This window comes from Triturus cristatus, chromosome 1_1 (assembly GCF_964204655.1).
Source record: "Triturus cristatus chromosome 1_1, aTriCri1.1, whole genome shotgun sequence".
Lineage (NCBI taxonomy): Eukaryota > Metazoa > Chordata > Amphibia > Caudata > Salamandridae > Triturus > Triturus cristatus.
Genome location: NC_140579.1, coordinates 327,556,552 through 327,574,234, shown reverse-complemented (window position 1 = coordinate 327,574,234; position 17,683 = coordinate 327,556,552).

The following is a 17,683-nucleotide window of genomic DNA, read 5'->3' as shown; positions in this document are numbered from 1 at the left end:
CAGCAGAGCTCCTTAGGAGCCAGAGAACCAGGTCAGCAGAGCTGCTGTAGAGCCGGAGAAACCAGGTCAGCAGAGCAGCTTTAGAGGGAGAGAACCAGGTCAGCAGAGCTGCTTTAGAGCCAGAGAACCAGGCCAGCAGAGCTGCTTTAGAGCGAGAGAACCAGGTCAGCAGAGCTGCTTTAAAGCCAGAGAACCAGGTCAGCAGAGCTGCTCTAGAGCCTGAGAACCAAGTCATCAGAGCTGCTTTAGAGCCATAGAACCAGGTCAGCAGAGCTGCTTTACAGCCAGAGAACCAGGTCAGCAGAGCTGCTCTTCAGGCAGAGAAACCAGGTCAGCAGAGCTGCTTTAATGGGAGAGAACCAGATCAGCAGAGCTGCTTTAGAGCCAGAGAACCTGGTCATCAGAGCTGCACTAGAGCCTAAGAACAAGGTCAGCAGAGCTTCTCTAGAGCCAGAGAACCAGGTCAGCAGAGCTGCTGTAGAGCCAGAGAAACCAGGTCAGAAGAGCTGCTTAGGAGCCAGAGAACCAGGTCAGCAGAGCTGCTCTAGAGGGAGAGCACCAGGTCAGCAGAGCTGCTCTAGAGCCACAGAACCATGTCAGCAGAACTGCTTTAGAGCCATAGAACCGGGTCAGCAGAGCTGCTTTAGAGCCAGAGAACCAAGTCAGCAGAGATGCTCTAGAGCCAAGGGACCAGGACAGCAGAGCTGCAGTAGAGCCAGAGAACCAGGTCAGCAGAGCTGCTCTAGAGCCAGAGAACCAGGTCAGCAGAGCTGCTTTAGAGCCTGAGAACCAGGTCAGCAGAGCTACTCTAGAGCGAGAGAACCAGGTCAGCAGAGCTGCTTTAGAGCCATAGAACCAGGTCAGCAGAGCTGCTTTAGAGCCAAAGAATCAGGCAAGCAGAGCTGCTTTAGAGCCATAGAACCAGGTCAGCAGAGCTGCTTTAGAGCCAGAGAACCAGGTCAGCAGAGCTGCTCTAGAACCAGAGAAACTAGGTCAGCAGAGCTGCTTTAGAGGGAGAGAACCAGATCAGCAGAGCTGCTTTAGAGCAAGAGAACAGGGTCAGCAGAGATGCTCTGGAGCCTAAGAACCAGATCAGCAGAGCTGCTCTAGAGCCAGAGAACCAGGTCAGCAGAGCTGCTTTAGAGCCAGAGAACCAGGTCAGCAGAGCTGCTTTAGAGCCATAGAACCAGGTCAGCAGAGCTGCTTTTGAGCCAGAGAACCAGGCCAGCAGAGCTGCTTTAGAGCCAGAGAACCAGGTCAGCAGAGCTGCTGTAGAGCCAGAGAAACCAGGTCAGCAGATCTGTTTTAGAGGGAGAGAACCAGGTCAGCAGAGCTGTTTTAGAGCCAGAGAACCAGGCCAGCAGAGCTGGTTTAGTGACAGAGAACCAGGTCAGCAGAGCTGCTTTAGAGACAGAGAAACCAGGTCAGTAGAGCTGCTTTAGAGCGAGAGAACCAGGTCAGCGGAGCTGCTTTAGAGGGAGAGAACCAGGTCAACAGAGCTGCTTTATAGCCCAGGGACCAGGTCAGCAGAGCTGCTCTGGAGCCAGAGAACCAGGTCAGAAGAGCTGCTTTAGACAGAGAGAACCAGGTCAGCAGTGCTGCTCAAGAGTGAGAGCACCAGGTCAGCAGAGATGCTCTAGAGCCAGAGAACCATGTCAGCAGAACTGCTTAAGAGCCATAGAACCGGGTCAGCAGAGCTGCTTTAAAGCCAGAGAACCAGGTCAGCAGAGCTGCTTTACAGGGAGAGAACCAGGTCAGCAGAGCTGCTATAGAGCCAAGGGACCAGGACAGCAGAGCTGTTCTAGAGCCAGGGAACCAGATCAGCAGAACTGTTTTAGAGCCATAGAACCGGGTCAGCAGAGCTGCTTTAGAGCCAGAGAACCAGGTCAGCAGAGCTGCTCTAGAGCCAGAGAACCAGGTCAGCAGAGCTGCTTTAGAGCCTGAGAACCAGGTCAGCAGAGCTGCTCTAGAGCCAGAGAACCAGGTCAGCAGAGCTGCTCTAGAGCCTAAGAACCAGATCAGCAGAGCTGCTCTAGAGCCGGAGAACCAGGTCAGTAGAGCTGCTGTAGAGGCAGAGAAACCAGGTCAGTAGAGCTGCTTTATGTGAGAAGTTGGCCTGGCATATGCTGGTCACTAGTTATAGTGGCCACCTTGCACCAGTCCAATTCGACTCTTGGTAGATTAATTTAAAGACAACCTTTTAAAGAAAGCTATCCTAGTTGTAGCTGTGGAGAGCAGCCTTCAGGCTAAGTCTCTGAGGAATGTAAAGCAGCTTGTTTTACCTTATAATCTCTTGAATTACCAAATGAAAAGACACCACACAGGTATATATATCAAATATATATGTATTTATTTCTAAATATACTCTACTAATCTCTTTATGAGATTAGAGCCAGGTAAACATTCAAAAGATCAACAGTTCTCAATTAAGCACAAATATGGCTGTAGCCCTAGGGGCGTACCAGACCATATACTAAAATAGTGGTTTAACAAACTCGACTTGCAAAAGTAAGAGGCCTAGGGCCTTGGGAATCGCTGGGGCTTCACTTCTGCAGTGTTAGCAGGTAAGTAATCAGCCCACAGGAGACGCGTGCAGTGTCTAAACACACACGCGGGTTTCAATGGCAAATGTCGCGGTTTGTATTTTACAGTTCTAGGGCACTTCGGAGTGGACGACAAGCAAACAACTTACAGGGTAAGTACTTCGAGAGCCAATGCACACTTGGGCACCGTAATGCAAGAGTTACCTCACCCAGGGAAGCTGGGTGCATACGTGTCCTTTGGTGTCGGGTCGCGATGCTGTTTTCAATGGAGATCGCTGAAGACTTGCTGCTTGTGTGGTCGAGAGAAGTGTCCGCAGAAATCCGAAGATGGATTGGAGTTGCAGAAGACCTGGAAATTGAGGGGACAGAGTTCAAAGTCACTTGCCAGTGACCGGTGGCCAGCAAGATGGATGACCACAGCTGTCGCGTCTCTTCAGGTCGCTGATGTCGTTTTGTCTCTTCGCTCACGAGGACCAGGAGGAATCGAGGAAGACCAGCAGCTGGATTCGGAGGGTCCCACATCGTCTGCAGCTGTTGACGGTGTCGGCACTCGGTTTGGAGCCAACAAGCCTTGGCAACTGCAAGTCTCGTGTGGATGGAAGATTGTTGATGGAGCAGACCAGCAAGGTCTGATGGACTTACCCAGCAAGGGTAAGTGAGGGCAGGCCCAGTGCAACCAGGCGAGCCCTTGAAGGTGATGTGGAAGTCTTCTGGAGAGTCAGTAGCCAACGGGCAAGCAACCGCGAAGACGCCTTTGCAGGAAAAGTTCACACACAGCCCACGGTCACTCGGGATGAGGTAGGCTGCTGATCTTCGGTACTATACCTGCTCGGGACTTGGACAACTAGTGGTCTAAAGCACAACTTCGTTGGACGTAGTTTAGGGCTTGCACTCGAAATCAGTGCACGTTTCCCTGGTATTGCCGTTCCTCATCACTCGTGGGGTCCAGATGTTACAGCTTCACTGGGGACTCAAAATGGCCGTCGGGAGGTCAGGAAATCCACTTCAGGGGACGCAGGGACTTCAGGGCTCTGGCGGGAGCGGTAAAGTTTGCAACCGTAGTTCAGTAGTTTTGGTGCCTGCCAAGCAGGGGAGTCACTCCTTGACTCCAAGGGAGATCCTTCGGTCTTCTAGAGATAGTAGAAAGTTGAAGGGCCAGGATTCTTCTTCGTAGAGCGTCGTCCAGGTGTAATCTAAATTGCATTGGCAATGTGTGGTATCTTATAGTGAAAAGATGGGAGGGACTAGCTCTATGACCACTCCTCTAGGAGGGTCAGGGTAGTGGGTGGTTACACCCACTTCCCTTTGTCCAGTTTCACACCAGAGCAGGGGCAGGTAGCCCCTGAACTGGTTTGAGCTGGCATATGCACAGAGGAGCCTACTGCTCCCCCAGTGCAGGACTTCAAAGCACTCTAAGAGTGCACCCACCCAGCTCCAATACACTAAATCCTGTCTGGGAGGTGGTGACACCTCCCTGTGACAGGAAACCCTTTGATGGGCTCCCTCCACTGCGAGTTTCGGTCAGCAGCAGGAGGGCAGCCCGGTGTCTGTGCTGGTGGCATCCATTTTGTGATGCCAGGGCTATGAAAGATTTCTACCGTGTAGTACAGTGGGTACATGTCGTCCCCTCTAGAAGGGTGGGATCCTACTCCCACACCAGTTACTGGTGTGGGGGTATGATTCCAAGTTGTTTGACACCAAACACGACATGTTTTGATGCAGTCATTCCAAAGTTAGCATTTACCGCGAGGTTATAATGCACTTAAGAGTATATGGTTTAACCGCATCCACAAACAGCAGAAGAGAATAGACTCTGCCAGCTGCAGAGGGGTCCTGCTCAGGCAGAAGCACCCCCTCACATAGTAAACCATGCACCCTGCCCTTGGGATTGATAGGGCCTACCATAGGGGTGACTGATAGGTTTATATGTGTGTGTATGGTGAGATATAGGAACCTATACCTCAGTGAGGAGTGCTAACACTACCTCACACAGGCTGCAGTAGCAGGCCTGTGGTGTCAGATTGTGAGTGCTTCCCAGGGGTGGCATAATACATGCTGCAGCCCCTGGTGGGCCTGTGAAGTACCAATGCCCTAGGTACCTAAGGTACCATATACTAGGGGCTCATAAGGTACCACAGTATCCAATCACTAGTGCATCTAATATGCACACCAAGTTGTTTAGAGAGATCAGTTAGACTGGGGCCCTGATTAGCAGGGACCCAGCCAGACTATAGCCAGAAACCAGTGTATACATCAGAAAAAAAGTGGGGGCAACACAAGTGCAGATCCTACTCTCCTACACAACCCCCCCCCCGCAAACGCAGCGACATTAAACTAACCTTGACCAGTTGAGTCTTCATGTTCTAAGTGGAAATACCTTGAGAGTCCATCTGCATTGGCATGTTGGGTCCCAGGTCTATGTTCCACTGTATAGTCCATCCCCTGTAGGGAAATGGACCACCTGAGCAGTTTAGGATTTTCACCTTTCATCTGTTTGAGCCATAGGAGGGGCTTATGGTCAGTCTGAACTATGAAGTGAAGTGAGTGCCAAACAAGTATGGCCTCAGCTTCTTCAGGGCCCAAACCACAGAAAAGGCCTCCCTCTCAATAGCTGACCAACGTTTCTCTCTAGGGGTCAGCCTTCTGCTTATAAAAGCTACTGGCTGGTCTTGACCTTCATTATTAAGTTGAGACAGTACAGCTCCCACACCCAGTTCTGAAGCATCTGTTTGGACAATGAACTTCTTTTTGTAATCTGGACTCTGTAAGATGGGGGCAGTGCACATTGCCTGCTTGAGGTCATCAAATGCCTTTTGACAGCTAGCTGTCCACTGAACCTTTTTTGGCATTTTCTTGGAGGTAAGATCATTTAAGGGGGTCACTATAGATCCATATCCCTTAACAAACCTCCTGTAATACCCAGTCAGGCCCAAGAAGGCTCTCACCTGTGTCTGGGTGGTTGGAGCTACCCAGTCCATTATGGTCTGGATCTTGCTCTGTAATGGTTGAACCTGGCCTCCACCTACAAGGTGGCCCAGGTACACAACCTGACTCTGCCCTATCTGGCACTTAGTGGCCTTGATAATGAGGCCTGCTTTCTGCAGGGCCTCCAGTACATTCCTGAGGTGGACCAGGTGATCCTGCCAGGTGGAACTGTAGACAGCAATATCATCAAGATATGCTGAGCAATAGGTTTCCATAACAGTCAGAACTTTATTCACCAACGTCTGAAATGTGGCAGGTGCATTCTTCAAACCAAAGGGCATTACCACAAAGTGATAGTGCCCACCAGGGGTCGAAAATGCTGTTGTAGCCTTGGCATCATCAGCTAACTTGATTTGCCAATAGCCTGCTGTAAGGTCAAATGTACTGAGATACTTGGCTGAGGCCAAAGTGTCTATTAGTTCATCTGCCCTTGGGATTGGGTAGGCATCAGTCCTGGTGACTGCATTGAGGCCCCTGTAGTCAACACAAAACCTCATCTCTTTCTTACCGCCCTGGGTGTGAGGTTTTGGGAAAAGTACTACTGGGCTAGCCCAAGGGCTATCTGAGGGCTCAATAACACCTAGCTCCAACATTTTCTGGACTTCAGTCCTGATACAGTCCCTGACATGGTCAGGTTGCCTGTAGATTTTACTCTTTACAGGCAGACTGTCTCCAGTGTCCACCTCATGGGTGCACCAGGAAGTCTGACTTGGGGTCAGGCTAAACATGTGTCTAAACTGCTGTAGCACTTGTCTACATTCAGTTTGTTGATGTTCAGTGAGGCTGCTTGCCAAAGCAACACCATCAACCGACCCATCTTCAGGGTTCTGTGAGAGCAGGTCAGGGAGAGGGTCACTCTCCTCCTCCTGGTCCTCATCAGTTGCCATGAGCAAGCTCATGTCAGCCCTGTCCACATATGCTTTAAGTCTGTTGACATGGAGTACCCTAAGGGGGCTCCTGGGAGTGCCAAGATCTACCAAGTAGGTGACCTCTCCCTTCTTTTCAACAATTGTATGGGGGCCACTCCATTTGTCCTGGAGAGCTGCTGGGGCCACAGGCTCCAACGCCCACACTTTCTGGCCTGGCTGGTAAACAGTCAAGACAGCCTTTTGGTCATGCCAAGCTTTTTGGAGTTCTTGGCTTGCCTCAAGGTTTTTACTGGCCTTCTTCACGTACTCAGCCATCCTGGAGCGGAGACCAAGTACATAGTCCACTACATCTTGTTTGGGAGGTTTGAGAGGTAACTCCCATCCCTCTTTCACCAGACATAATGGTCCTCTAACAGGGTGCCCAAACAGAAGTTCAAAAGGGCTGTAGCCAACCCCCTTCTGAGGAACCTCCCTGTATGCAAACAGAAGGCAGGGAAGTAAAAGGTCCCATTTTCGCCTAAGCTTCTCTGGGAGTCCTTTCATCATTCCCTTTAGGGTTTTGTTGAATCTCTCAACTAACCCATTGCATTGTGGGTGATAGGGAGTAGTGAATTTGTAGTTTACACCACACTCCTTCCACATTGCAGTTAGATATCCTGACATAAAGTTAGAACCTCTGTCAGAGATGACCTCCTTTGGAAAACCCACCCTGGAGAAGACTCCAATGAGGGCTCTTGCTACCACAGGGGCTGTGGTAGTCCTTAGGGGTATAGCTTCTGGATACCTGGTGGCATGATCCACTACCACCAGTATAAATCTGTGCCCAGATGCTGTTGGTGGGTCAAGGGGACCAACGATGTCAATCCCTACCCTTTCAAAGGGAACCCCCACCACAGGTAGTGGTATCAGGGGGGCCTTTGTGGTGCCACCTGTCTTTCCACTGGCTTGACAAGTGACACAGGAGCGACAAAACTCCTTTGTGTCTTCAGACATGTGTGGCCAATGAAAATGTGGTACAAGCCTGTCCCAGGTCTTGTTTTGGCCCAAGTGACCTGCCAATGGGATATCATGTGCTAGGGTCAAGAGGAACCCCCTAAACTCCTGAGGAATTACCAGCCTCCTGGTGGCTCCAGGGGTAGGATCTCTAGCCTCAGAATATAGGAGCCCCTCATCCCAATAAACCTTATGGGACCCACTAGCACTCCCAGCAGCCTCAGCAGCAGCCAGCTGTCTGAGGGGTTCAAGAGTGGAGCAGCACTGTTGCTCTTTGCTCAGATCTTCCCTGGAAGGGCCCCCTGCCCCTAAAAACTCAACCTGACCAGGCTCAAGTTCCTCTGGGGCAGTTCCTTCTACAGGCTCTGCTTCTCCTCCCTCAGGAGGGGAATCTGAGATCTGAGACAGAGGGGAAGGCCCAGCCTCAACCCTACTGCTCTTCCTCTTGGGTAGCACCTGGTCCATAGTTTCTGGATCCAGAGCTGGTTCAGCTTTATGCATTTTGGCTTGTGACCTGGTCACAGCAAATACCTCTGCAGGTATGCCCAACATCTCAGCATGAGTCCATAATTCTACTTCAGACCAGGCTGAAGTCTCTAGATCATTGCCCAACAAACATTCGACAGGGAGGTCTGCACTGACTACTACCTTTTTGAGGCCAGTTACCCCTCCCCAGGAGAAATTCACAACAGCCAGGCTACGGTTGGTCCTGGTGTTGCTTGCGTTGGTTACCTGGTATATTTCACCCAGGATGATCTGTGTAGGGTCCACTAGGTCCTCTGCCACCATGGTGACACTAGCACCTGTGTCCCTAAATGCCAAAGCCTGTTTGCCATTTATGATAGGCTGCTGTTTGTATTTGCCCAGATTACTGGGGCTCACTAGGAAGGACATATCAAGGTCTCCCTCAAAAACTAGCATTGCCTGTGTTGGTACTCTGACTAGGCCAGAGTCCACATCAGAACCCAGGGTCAACCCTACTACACCCTTATTCTGAGTATTACCTCCACCACTTGCTGTACTAGGGGGAACAGTTGCCTTAGGGGCTGGAGTGGTGGTGGATTGGTCTTTGGACTTTGTACAGTCAGAAGTCCAGTGCCCTTTCTGTTTACAGAATTTGCACCAGGGCTTCTTTTGGCCTTTTCCCTTTGCAGATTGTGACTCCCCACCAGATGCAGATTTTTGGGGCCCTTGTGAAGACTTCTGATCTTTAGATTTATCCCCACCCTTATCTGAGCCTTTAGGATCTTGCTTCTTAGTGTCACCACCTTGGTTCTGGTTTTTCTGCCTCACCCTGGTTCTGACCCATTTGTCTGCCTTCTTTCCCAATTCTTGGGGAGAGGTCAGATCAGAGTCCACCAGGTACTGATGCAACAACTGGTTCTGGCAATTATTAAGGATCTGTTCTCTCATTATAAGACTATACAATCCCTTAAAATCAGTTACTCTACTACCCACCAGCCAACCTTCTAGAGCCTTGGTTGCACAATCAACAAAGTCAGTCCAATCCTGAGTCTGTGCTTTCTGGGTGTCTCTGAACTTCAACCTGTACTGTTCAGTGGTTAAGCCAAACCCATCTATCAAAGCACTCTTCAGGGCTTCATAATCATTAGCATCCTCTTCTCTAACAGTGAGGAGCTTGTCTCTGCCTTTATCTGAAAGTTCTTCCTGTTTCAGACCTACAGAAACACAGAGTCTTCTGGGTGAAGTCAAAGATCAGTTTATTGGCTGCAGACCAATTACATGTATCCTAGAAGTACAACAGCGTGTATGTTCTCAGGAGACTGCTAAAAATCACAGAAACGGGCTTCTCCTTAAATACAGAATATCGTGCTTCAGGCACACATTCCTAGGTTTACGATATGGCCATTACATGTATACATTACAAACGAAAAGGCAGAGTCATGATGACCATCCCACATTCCAGTTGAGCCAGCCCGCAATTATTTACCCAGCAAGGCTCAGATCCCACATCAGATATCGATAGGCCCCAATAAACATGAGCATCTCCTGTTTGGAAAACAAGCCATAAAGCAGGAACAGTCAGGTGAGAAAGAGATTAGCTGGAGGCTCGTGTTTAACGTAAAGGCTTTATGGTGTGTCAAGCCCTGATGCTAATCACAGGTGGCCAGAGGACGGGGAACTCGTGAGACCGGACTGACCTGGGGCAGCGGAGCCAAGCTGCCCAGGTCAAAGAAAAGTCAAAGAAAGGCACATGTGCTCTAAAAGGCCCATATTTGCTTCATGCTATGTAGCCTATGTGAGGGCAACCATAAGATGGCCACCGCTCTAAAATGGAACCCACGTAGTGATGTATAATAGTGTATACACAGTGCATTCATAGCTAAAACGTTACACAAAGCACTTGTACATACCGCATTAACCATTCGCGGTTCGCTAATACCGGGATAGACAGGGGTAGGGCCCTGCCTCCTACGCGGTCCCAAATTCTAAAGTACGACAGACCCTCCTTTTGCCCTTACATAGGCAATAACTATACTCATTTCAATCCGAGTCTAGGTCAATATTCACGAAGTCATGGAGATGTTGCTGTAGCATCATCCTATTACTTAGCTCGTCCCTCGATACAGGTTTCCTTACACATAATGTAGCACAGAGGCCACATATCGCAGGAGCACACTGAATGCACAGACAGAACAGGAAAAGGATGGCTAAGATCATTCCAATGACCATCAGAACTTTCCAACCCCAGGCAGATATCAGTTCCCAGAACCACCCCACCAGTGACCAATCTCCTTTATCCACGTGTATGGACTCAGATATTTTATGTAGTTTGGAGATGGCTTGATAAACTGTTGGAGCGTTGTCTGGTATGAAAATGCAACAACTAGATTGGATAACCTTACATACCCAACCGCGGTCTGCAAGTATGACGTCTAGAACCATGCGGTTCTGCAAAGTCATGAGGCGATCCGCCTGGAGCTCAGCTGTCAAATTACCAAGGGCACCAGCCGTAACATTAACAGTGGATTCAACCACACGAGTCAGTTGTCTCAGGTTCCTACTATTGACCATAGGTCCCCAAAACGGCAGGAAACCCAAAAAGAAATCTCCCGCTTCCTGACCGGCAGTATCCTCCTTACTAATCACGCCTCTCACAACTCTGGTCTTGTGATAGTCAGAGGCGGCAGTAAATTTTGGCGGTAGCAGATTTGCAATATAACATGTGCCCGAGAAATCAGGGGGCAACCATGTATATGCTCGGTCATTGCAGATAAAATATGTACCCTTGGCAGCCAAAAACGCAGGGGAAAACTGTGACGGAAAAGTGTACGTTTCAGTACAGTCACTTCTTCCCAGTTGAGCTCTAGGATTCTGACCATTACCTTGCAAACAGAACCGACCTATGTGGGGTACGACCCAGATTGGGGTTGAAATTTTTCGCTGTCTTTCACCCAGACTAATACTATACCCCGTTGCGTTCCACCCTACATAAGCTCTCAATTCTTCCTTGGGTATAGATGAGTATGCATCGATATCTCTGCTCATATCGGCAACTCCTCTCATTAAAGCTTTGTTATTGGTGCTAGGTCTGATGGAACGCGGTTGTCGCGGGGAGTAGGCATATAATGCAAAGAGAAACATGGTCTGGAATGCCCATGACGATCCATTGTAACTAAACGGCAGCACTAGATAGGGAATACCCTTATTAATGGTATGTGGCATTAAACCACACACCCAGCAATTGGTTGTATTCATGACTAGTTGGTGCTGGTGCAGGAGCTGAATAAACGAGTTGTTTACAAATTCTGATCGTCTAGCTTGTTCATGTTCAGGCAGAGGGTAAAAAGAGTGTGAGGAGACAGTAGAAGGAGGTATAGGCTGTACAGTGGGCGTAATGGGCTCTTGAGAGGAGAAGAATACAAATCCTACAGTAAACACTACCATACTACATAGTATAAACAGGCATAAAAACACAAAACGTTTGCTTTTCATTATTTTACATATTCTTGCTTTAAAGTTCATTTCCTCAGCGGGTCTCTCCATCTTAAAAAACGACATCCTCTAATCGTGCCGCTCGCGGCGGGTGAGTTTCTTCTGCTAAGGAGTACGCCTGTTAGTCCAGGGAACGCCCTAGACCAACCAGAACCATTGACCTAACGTCTTCGGCCTGTACCCCAAAGTCTTGGCACCGCGACCCTGCGGCTGAACCCGGATGGTGGTTCGAAAAACAAAAATCAAGAAAGTCCTTCAGATGGGAGAGCTCTGGTTATCAAAAACAAAAAGGTGAGGAAAAGAATATTTATTTGTCCATAGGCCTTGGTCTCAGATTGTAGTGGAGACGGCCAGGTACTGTTTGATCTTGAAACAAGAGTTCAGGCTCTGTGGTGTTCAGTCGAATTGACGGTGGCACAGCTTCTTGCAAAATATCGTCACTCTGTTGTGCTGAAGTTGTGCCTTTTATGCGTGCATCACTGAATGGTACAAAACGAGGTACAGTGTCTGTTTCAGAGTCTGCGATACCCTCCTGGACCCACTGGTCATACGGCAGAGGCAAAGGGATCCTCTTCACGTGGGCGCCGTGGATCCAGTTCTTCTTCCCCTTTACTCGAACAGCTGATCTTGTAGATAGGAGTACGAGATGAGGGCCAATCCAACGAGGCTCATCGTTGCTCTTGCGCTGAAAATTTTTCACCAAGACCCACGTGCCAGGGTCGATAGGGTGTCCTGGAGCCTCAGAGGCCGGGGGGAGAGTATCATGCACCTGTTGGTGTAAAACACGCAGTTTAACCGTCAAATCATACAAGTAATCAAGCAGTACTGGATGTTCGATTTCACTGAATTTTGTAGGTCTTGGCACACTCCATACATTGGCCGGGCGGCCAAAAACACCCTCATAAGGACTAAGTCCCACTCGTGAGTGCACGGTCATTCTTGTGGATAGGAGTGCTAAAGGCAGAGCGTCAGGCCATTTAAGACCGGTGCTCGCCTGGATTTTGGCCAATTTAAGTTTTAGAGCGCCGTTGTAGCGCTCTACTAATCCAGCTGATTGGGGGTGATTTGCAGCGTGGAACTTTTGCTTCATACCTAGTCCCTCACACACATTCTTCATCACTTTACCCACAAACTCACTTCCATTATCACTCCATACCATTCTTGGCATTCCAAACCTAGGGAAAAATTCTTTCACAAGGGCTTTGGCTGTGGATAGAGCAGTATTACAATACATATTTCAGGTTGTTGCACCTTTCCATGTGAATAAAATCTAGCTGCAAAACTTCAAATGGATATGATGGAGGCGCAAAATGACCAGCTGGAGTTGGGGTTCCCCTACCAGGGTTGTACTTCAAGCATACCATACAATTCTTGACCACATTCTCTACACACTTGGGAATTCCAGCATTCTGCCATACTGGAGCCAATAACTTACAGATTCCTTTCATACTGATATGTGCCATTCCATGTGCCATAGTAACCACTGGAAGCACATATGCATCAGGTAACAACCATCGCCTATGTTCTGACAAATCAACCCAACAACCATTCTCATCCAACTTACCCATACTTTCTCTCCACTTGCTCAACTCTTTCTCTGTGGCTTCAGCTTGAAGGGACTTTACACTTTCTATTGTGTTTTCACACATTCCAACGTCACTAACCCATCTTGCAGGGCCTGCAACATACATTCGAGTCTTCACATCTTTTGCTGTTTCTTTCGCGACTTCATCAGCAAACGCATTACCACGACCAACATCATCAGTGATTTTCTTGTGCGCACTGCATTTCATAATCGCAACTTGCAACGGTAGGGTCAGTGATTCAAGGAGATCATTCACCAACTTGCCATTCTGAATCTTAGCTCCATGCGAAGTCAGGAACCCACGTTCCTTCCATAATCGCCCAAAACTGTGGGCCACGCCAAAGGCGTACTGGCTATCCGTATATATGTTCACTTTCATTCCTTCAGACAACACGCATGCTCTTGTAAGGGCAATCAATTCTGCTGCTTGAGCTGAATTTTGTGGCACCCGTGCAGTTTCCACAATCGTGTGCAAAGTAGTGATAGCATATGCGGCAGTCGTATCACCATTCGAGAGCTTGAAACACGAACCATCCACCCATAAGGTACCATCACACTCAGTCAGGGGAGTATCTTTGAGATCTACTCTCCCTTTCGTCTCTTCTTCTGTTCTGAACAGACAATCATGTTGCTCAATCTCATTTAGGTCTGCTGGAATTGGTAATAATGTAGCTGGATTCAACGTGTTGCATCTCTTTATGTGTATGTGATTTGCTAACAGTGTCAGCTCATATCCAGATAATCGCGCACTAGTTAAGTGCTGCATCTTGGTCCTGTTTAACAATGTGTCCACAGCATGTGGAACCATAACAATCAATGTATTATCCATTACTAGGCCAGCAGACTGTCGAATAGTCATAGCTGCGGCAGCTGTGGCTCTCAGACAACTTGGCAATGCCCTCGCTACAGGATCCAAGGTTGATGAAAAATATGCGCATGGACGCGGTCTGTCGCCAAAAGGCTGTGTTAACACTGATAACGCGCAACCATCTTTCTCGTGAACATACAATGTAAAAGGCTTGCTGTAGTCAGGGGTACCCAACACAGGAGCTGAACATAATGCATTACGCAATTCCAAAAAACTTTTCTGACACTCTTCAGACCATGGGATAGGATTCGGTGTGTCTTTGCATGTTAATGCTAACAAAGGTTTTGCCAACAAGGAAAAATTAGGAATCCAATGCCTACAGTATGAAGTAATGCCCAAGAAAGCACGCACTTCTCTGTGTTCTTGGCACACTCAACTGTGCAATGGCTTGAATTCTTTCTGGGGTCAGTTTCCTTCCCTCCTTCGATAAGAGATGACCTAAGTAGGTCACTTCTTGTCGACAATATTGCAATTTTGAGAGAGACACTTTGTGATGAAAGGCAGACAAATGACGCAACAATGACAATGTAGCTTCTTTGCAAATCTTTTCAGTATCCGCGGCGATTAGCAAATCGTCAACGTACTGAAAGAGGATAGCGCCACTAGGTAAAACAAGTGCATCAAGCTGCGCTTTCAAAGCTTGGCTGTATATTGATGGGCTTTCACAGTAGCCCTGAGGAGCGCGTTTAAAGCGGAAGCTGCGACCTCCTAAACTAAAGCCAAAAATGTCTCTGCTCTCCTCTGCAATTGGGATGCTAAAGAAGGCATTCTTTAAATCGATCACTGAGAACCATGCAGCGGAGGCTGGAATCATAGTTAACAAGGCAGTTATATCAGGGACAACTGGAAACTGTGGCACAACAATCTTATTAACCTCTCTAAGATCAATCACAAATCTGTAAACAGGTGGCTGTGAAGGGTCCGTTCTTTTTAAGACAGGTAAAACAGGACTATTGCAAACGTTGCCTCTTGTCTCTTCAATCACACCCTTTTTAATCAAATCGCTGACAATTTCTAACAACGCTTTCTGACCTTCATTGGAGATCTTATACTGGGGAATACGTGGCAATCTGACATTGGCCTTTAAAGTTACCACATATGGCGGTATTTCCAAGAGACCCACATCATTGGGACCAGTAGCCCAAAGGACATCCGGAAGGGATGACAATTCAGGTGGCATTGCATTTTTAGACAAATACAGTGGGGAAATCACTTTCTTACCTACTGTAAGTTGTACTCCTGAGGGAGAACAATACAGCGTGGCATGCAATCTTTTTAGCAAATCTAATCCTAACAAATTCTCACCACAACCTGTTGCTAGGATGAGAGGTGCTTTTAGCTCGCAAGGTCCAACAGAAAGAGACATAGGACTAGAAATTGGGTTCCTAACTGGGGCGCCAGAAAAACCTACTGAAACATTCATTTCGCCAGACAAAGGCGCGCCAGGGAGTTTTGAATGCATGATTGAACTCTTTGCAGCACCAGTGTCTAGCAGAAAGGGCTCCGTTACATTTGCTGTAGTTACTTTAACATAAGGTCCGCTCTGATCCACTGGCACTGAAACAACTCCCTCTCTCTGTCTACGGCTGTCCTAGTAATCATTATCTTCTACATTGTCGTCTTCTGCATAATAATCATTATTGTAGTACTGAGCTGTATTACCAGTCGCGTTGGCCTGCTGATCAAAGCTATTTATGGTATTTTGAGGCGGAAGAGGATGCGCGTTCTGGGGAACATTTCCACGCCCTCTGCCTCTAGGAGTTTGCTGACCACCTCTACCTCTTTTGCCATACGCATTACTGTTACGCTGCATTAATTTAGGGCAACTATATTTAAAATGACCTTCCTCTTTGCAATATGAACATTGGTTGGGACCTACAGGGATTCGTGGTTGATAATACCCGTTCATTTGCTGATTATTCTGAAACTGTTGGGGCTGCTGATAGATACCTTGTGTTTGCCTATAATTACTCTGTCCTCCACGTGGTGGGTAGGCCTGCTGCAAGAGGACCTTTGTTTTCAGTTCTTTCGTTTTTTTATCTGTTCTATCTTTTTCGTCTTTATCTCTATTTTCATAATACTGTGCAGTAGCCAGTATTTGCGCTGAAGAGGAAACAGCCCAAGAACTTTCTGAATCTTTTAATTTCTTACATAGCTCAGGAAGTAGATTCTGCACAAACTTATCAACAAATAACCGTTGGCCACCTTCAGTGCTCATGTCTTGACCACTGTGGTCGATAAACGTTTCTTCAAACCTGGTGAAGAAATCAGACACTGTCTCATCTTTCTTCTGCTTACATGCGGATAGTTTGTCCCAATTTACGCGCATCGCGGGCATTATGGTCTTCATGTATGTAATAATTCGACCAGGGAGTTCTGCCACTAAAGGGTCAGGCTTTGCGCCACCAACTTGTCTAGCGTCTGCAGCAACGATATTAGCCCATGTACCCCCTAGTTCTGCAGCATGATCCGTATTACGGATGGATCCCCATAAAGGCTGTGGAACAACATTCCCAAATAACATATCTATGTCAGCCAGATTCATGACGCACGATTCTGCAGTTTGGGATAACTCCTTATAATACCCTGTAGGGTTTTTACGGGGGTCAGGCAATGTCTGCTTAAGCGCTAACACCTCAGATCGCTTCCATGGGACATGCACCCAAACACGCTGAAAATGAGCTAAGACAGGTGGAACAGCATTTGGATCAGCAGGTCTCCAAACTGGGGGAACCTCACGCATCGGATATTGGCGCGCTTTTACCTTCTTCCCCACAGGGAAATCCTGCTCAAACAACGACTGCTGGCAATCATCATTCCTCAAAGATAATAAGGTCGCAACTGCTTTATTCACATCGGGGCCCACAATCGTGCCTTTTCCAAAATCGAATCTCACTCGACATAACTCCTGCGGGTTTGGATCTCTACCATGATCATCCAAATCCTCACAGAGGATTTCACACATTTTCTCGAACACATACCTCTGTTTCGGGGCATCCCATTGGTGAAAAACGTCAATAACTGACTCCACCTCATAGAGTGAAGAAAAAATAATCCACCTACGTGCCATATGATCTAATACCTTTTTCTCTTCAGGATCAGGCAGCTGACTGCGCAATTGCTTACGTTGTAAACCAGGGGTCGCACTAGATGACCCAAAGAGAGGCGACATTAAAGTAGTCACTACATTAGCTAGTCGTTGTCGTGCTGAAGGAGAAGTTGAAGCGACAACGGGGGGATAGACAGAGGGAAGAAAAACAGATTCAGATACAGGTACCTGGGTAGTGTAAGAAGGAGCGCCAGGGGAAGCCGCTGGCGTGCTAGGCAAAGTCGCAAGAAGCGCGGGGGTAACAGGTAACAAAACTGGCGGCCCTTGAGAGGGCTGCACTGCAGGGGTAGGAGCCAGCTGAGGAGGGGCTGGCGGTTGTGGGAAGGCTTGCGGCATATTTACTGGAGGCTGCGCATTTACAAGCTGTGGAGGCGCGGTAGCATTTTGCGCATACGGGGGTGGCGAACTTAGCAAATGGGACATTAGGGAATCTTTCTCTTTCTCTTTTGTCTCATCTTGCACAAGGGGTGACAAAACAGGATAACATTTATCAATCCCTAGTTTGCGCCGTCTATGTAATTGCTCATTCATTTGTTCCTCCTCATTATCTTTAAATTGCACAGCTGCTTGCATCATTGACATACCTCTTTCTTTCTTATTCTTTTTTGCTAGCTTAATTTCCTTCTGTTTGGCTTCCTTTCGCCATAGGTGGAAAGAATCAAACATCGCCGGCCGGGCTTTCTTTTTAAACAATTTAACTTCCAAATTATCTAAGATATCTGTATCGAAACTACCATTTTGGGGCCATTTTAAAACACCGTCCTTTCTGGTGTA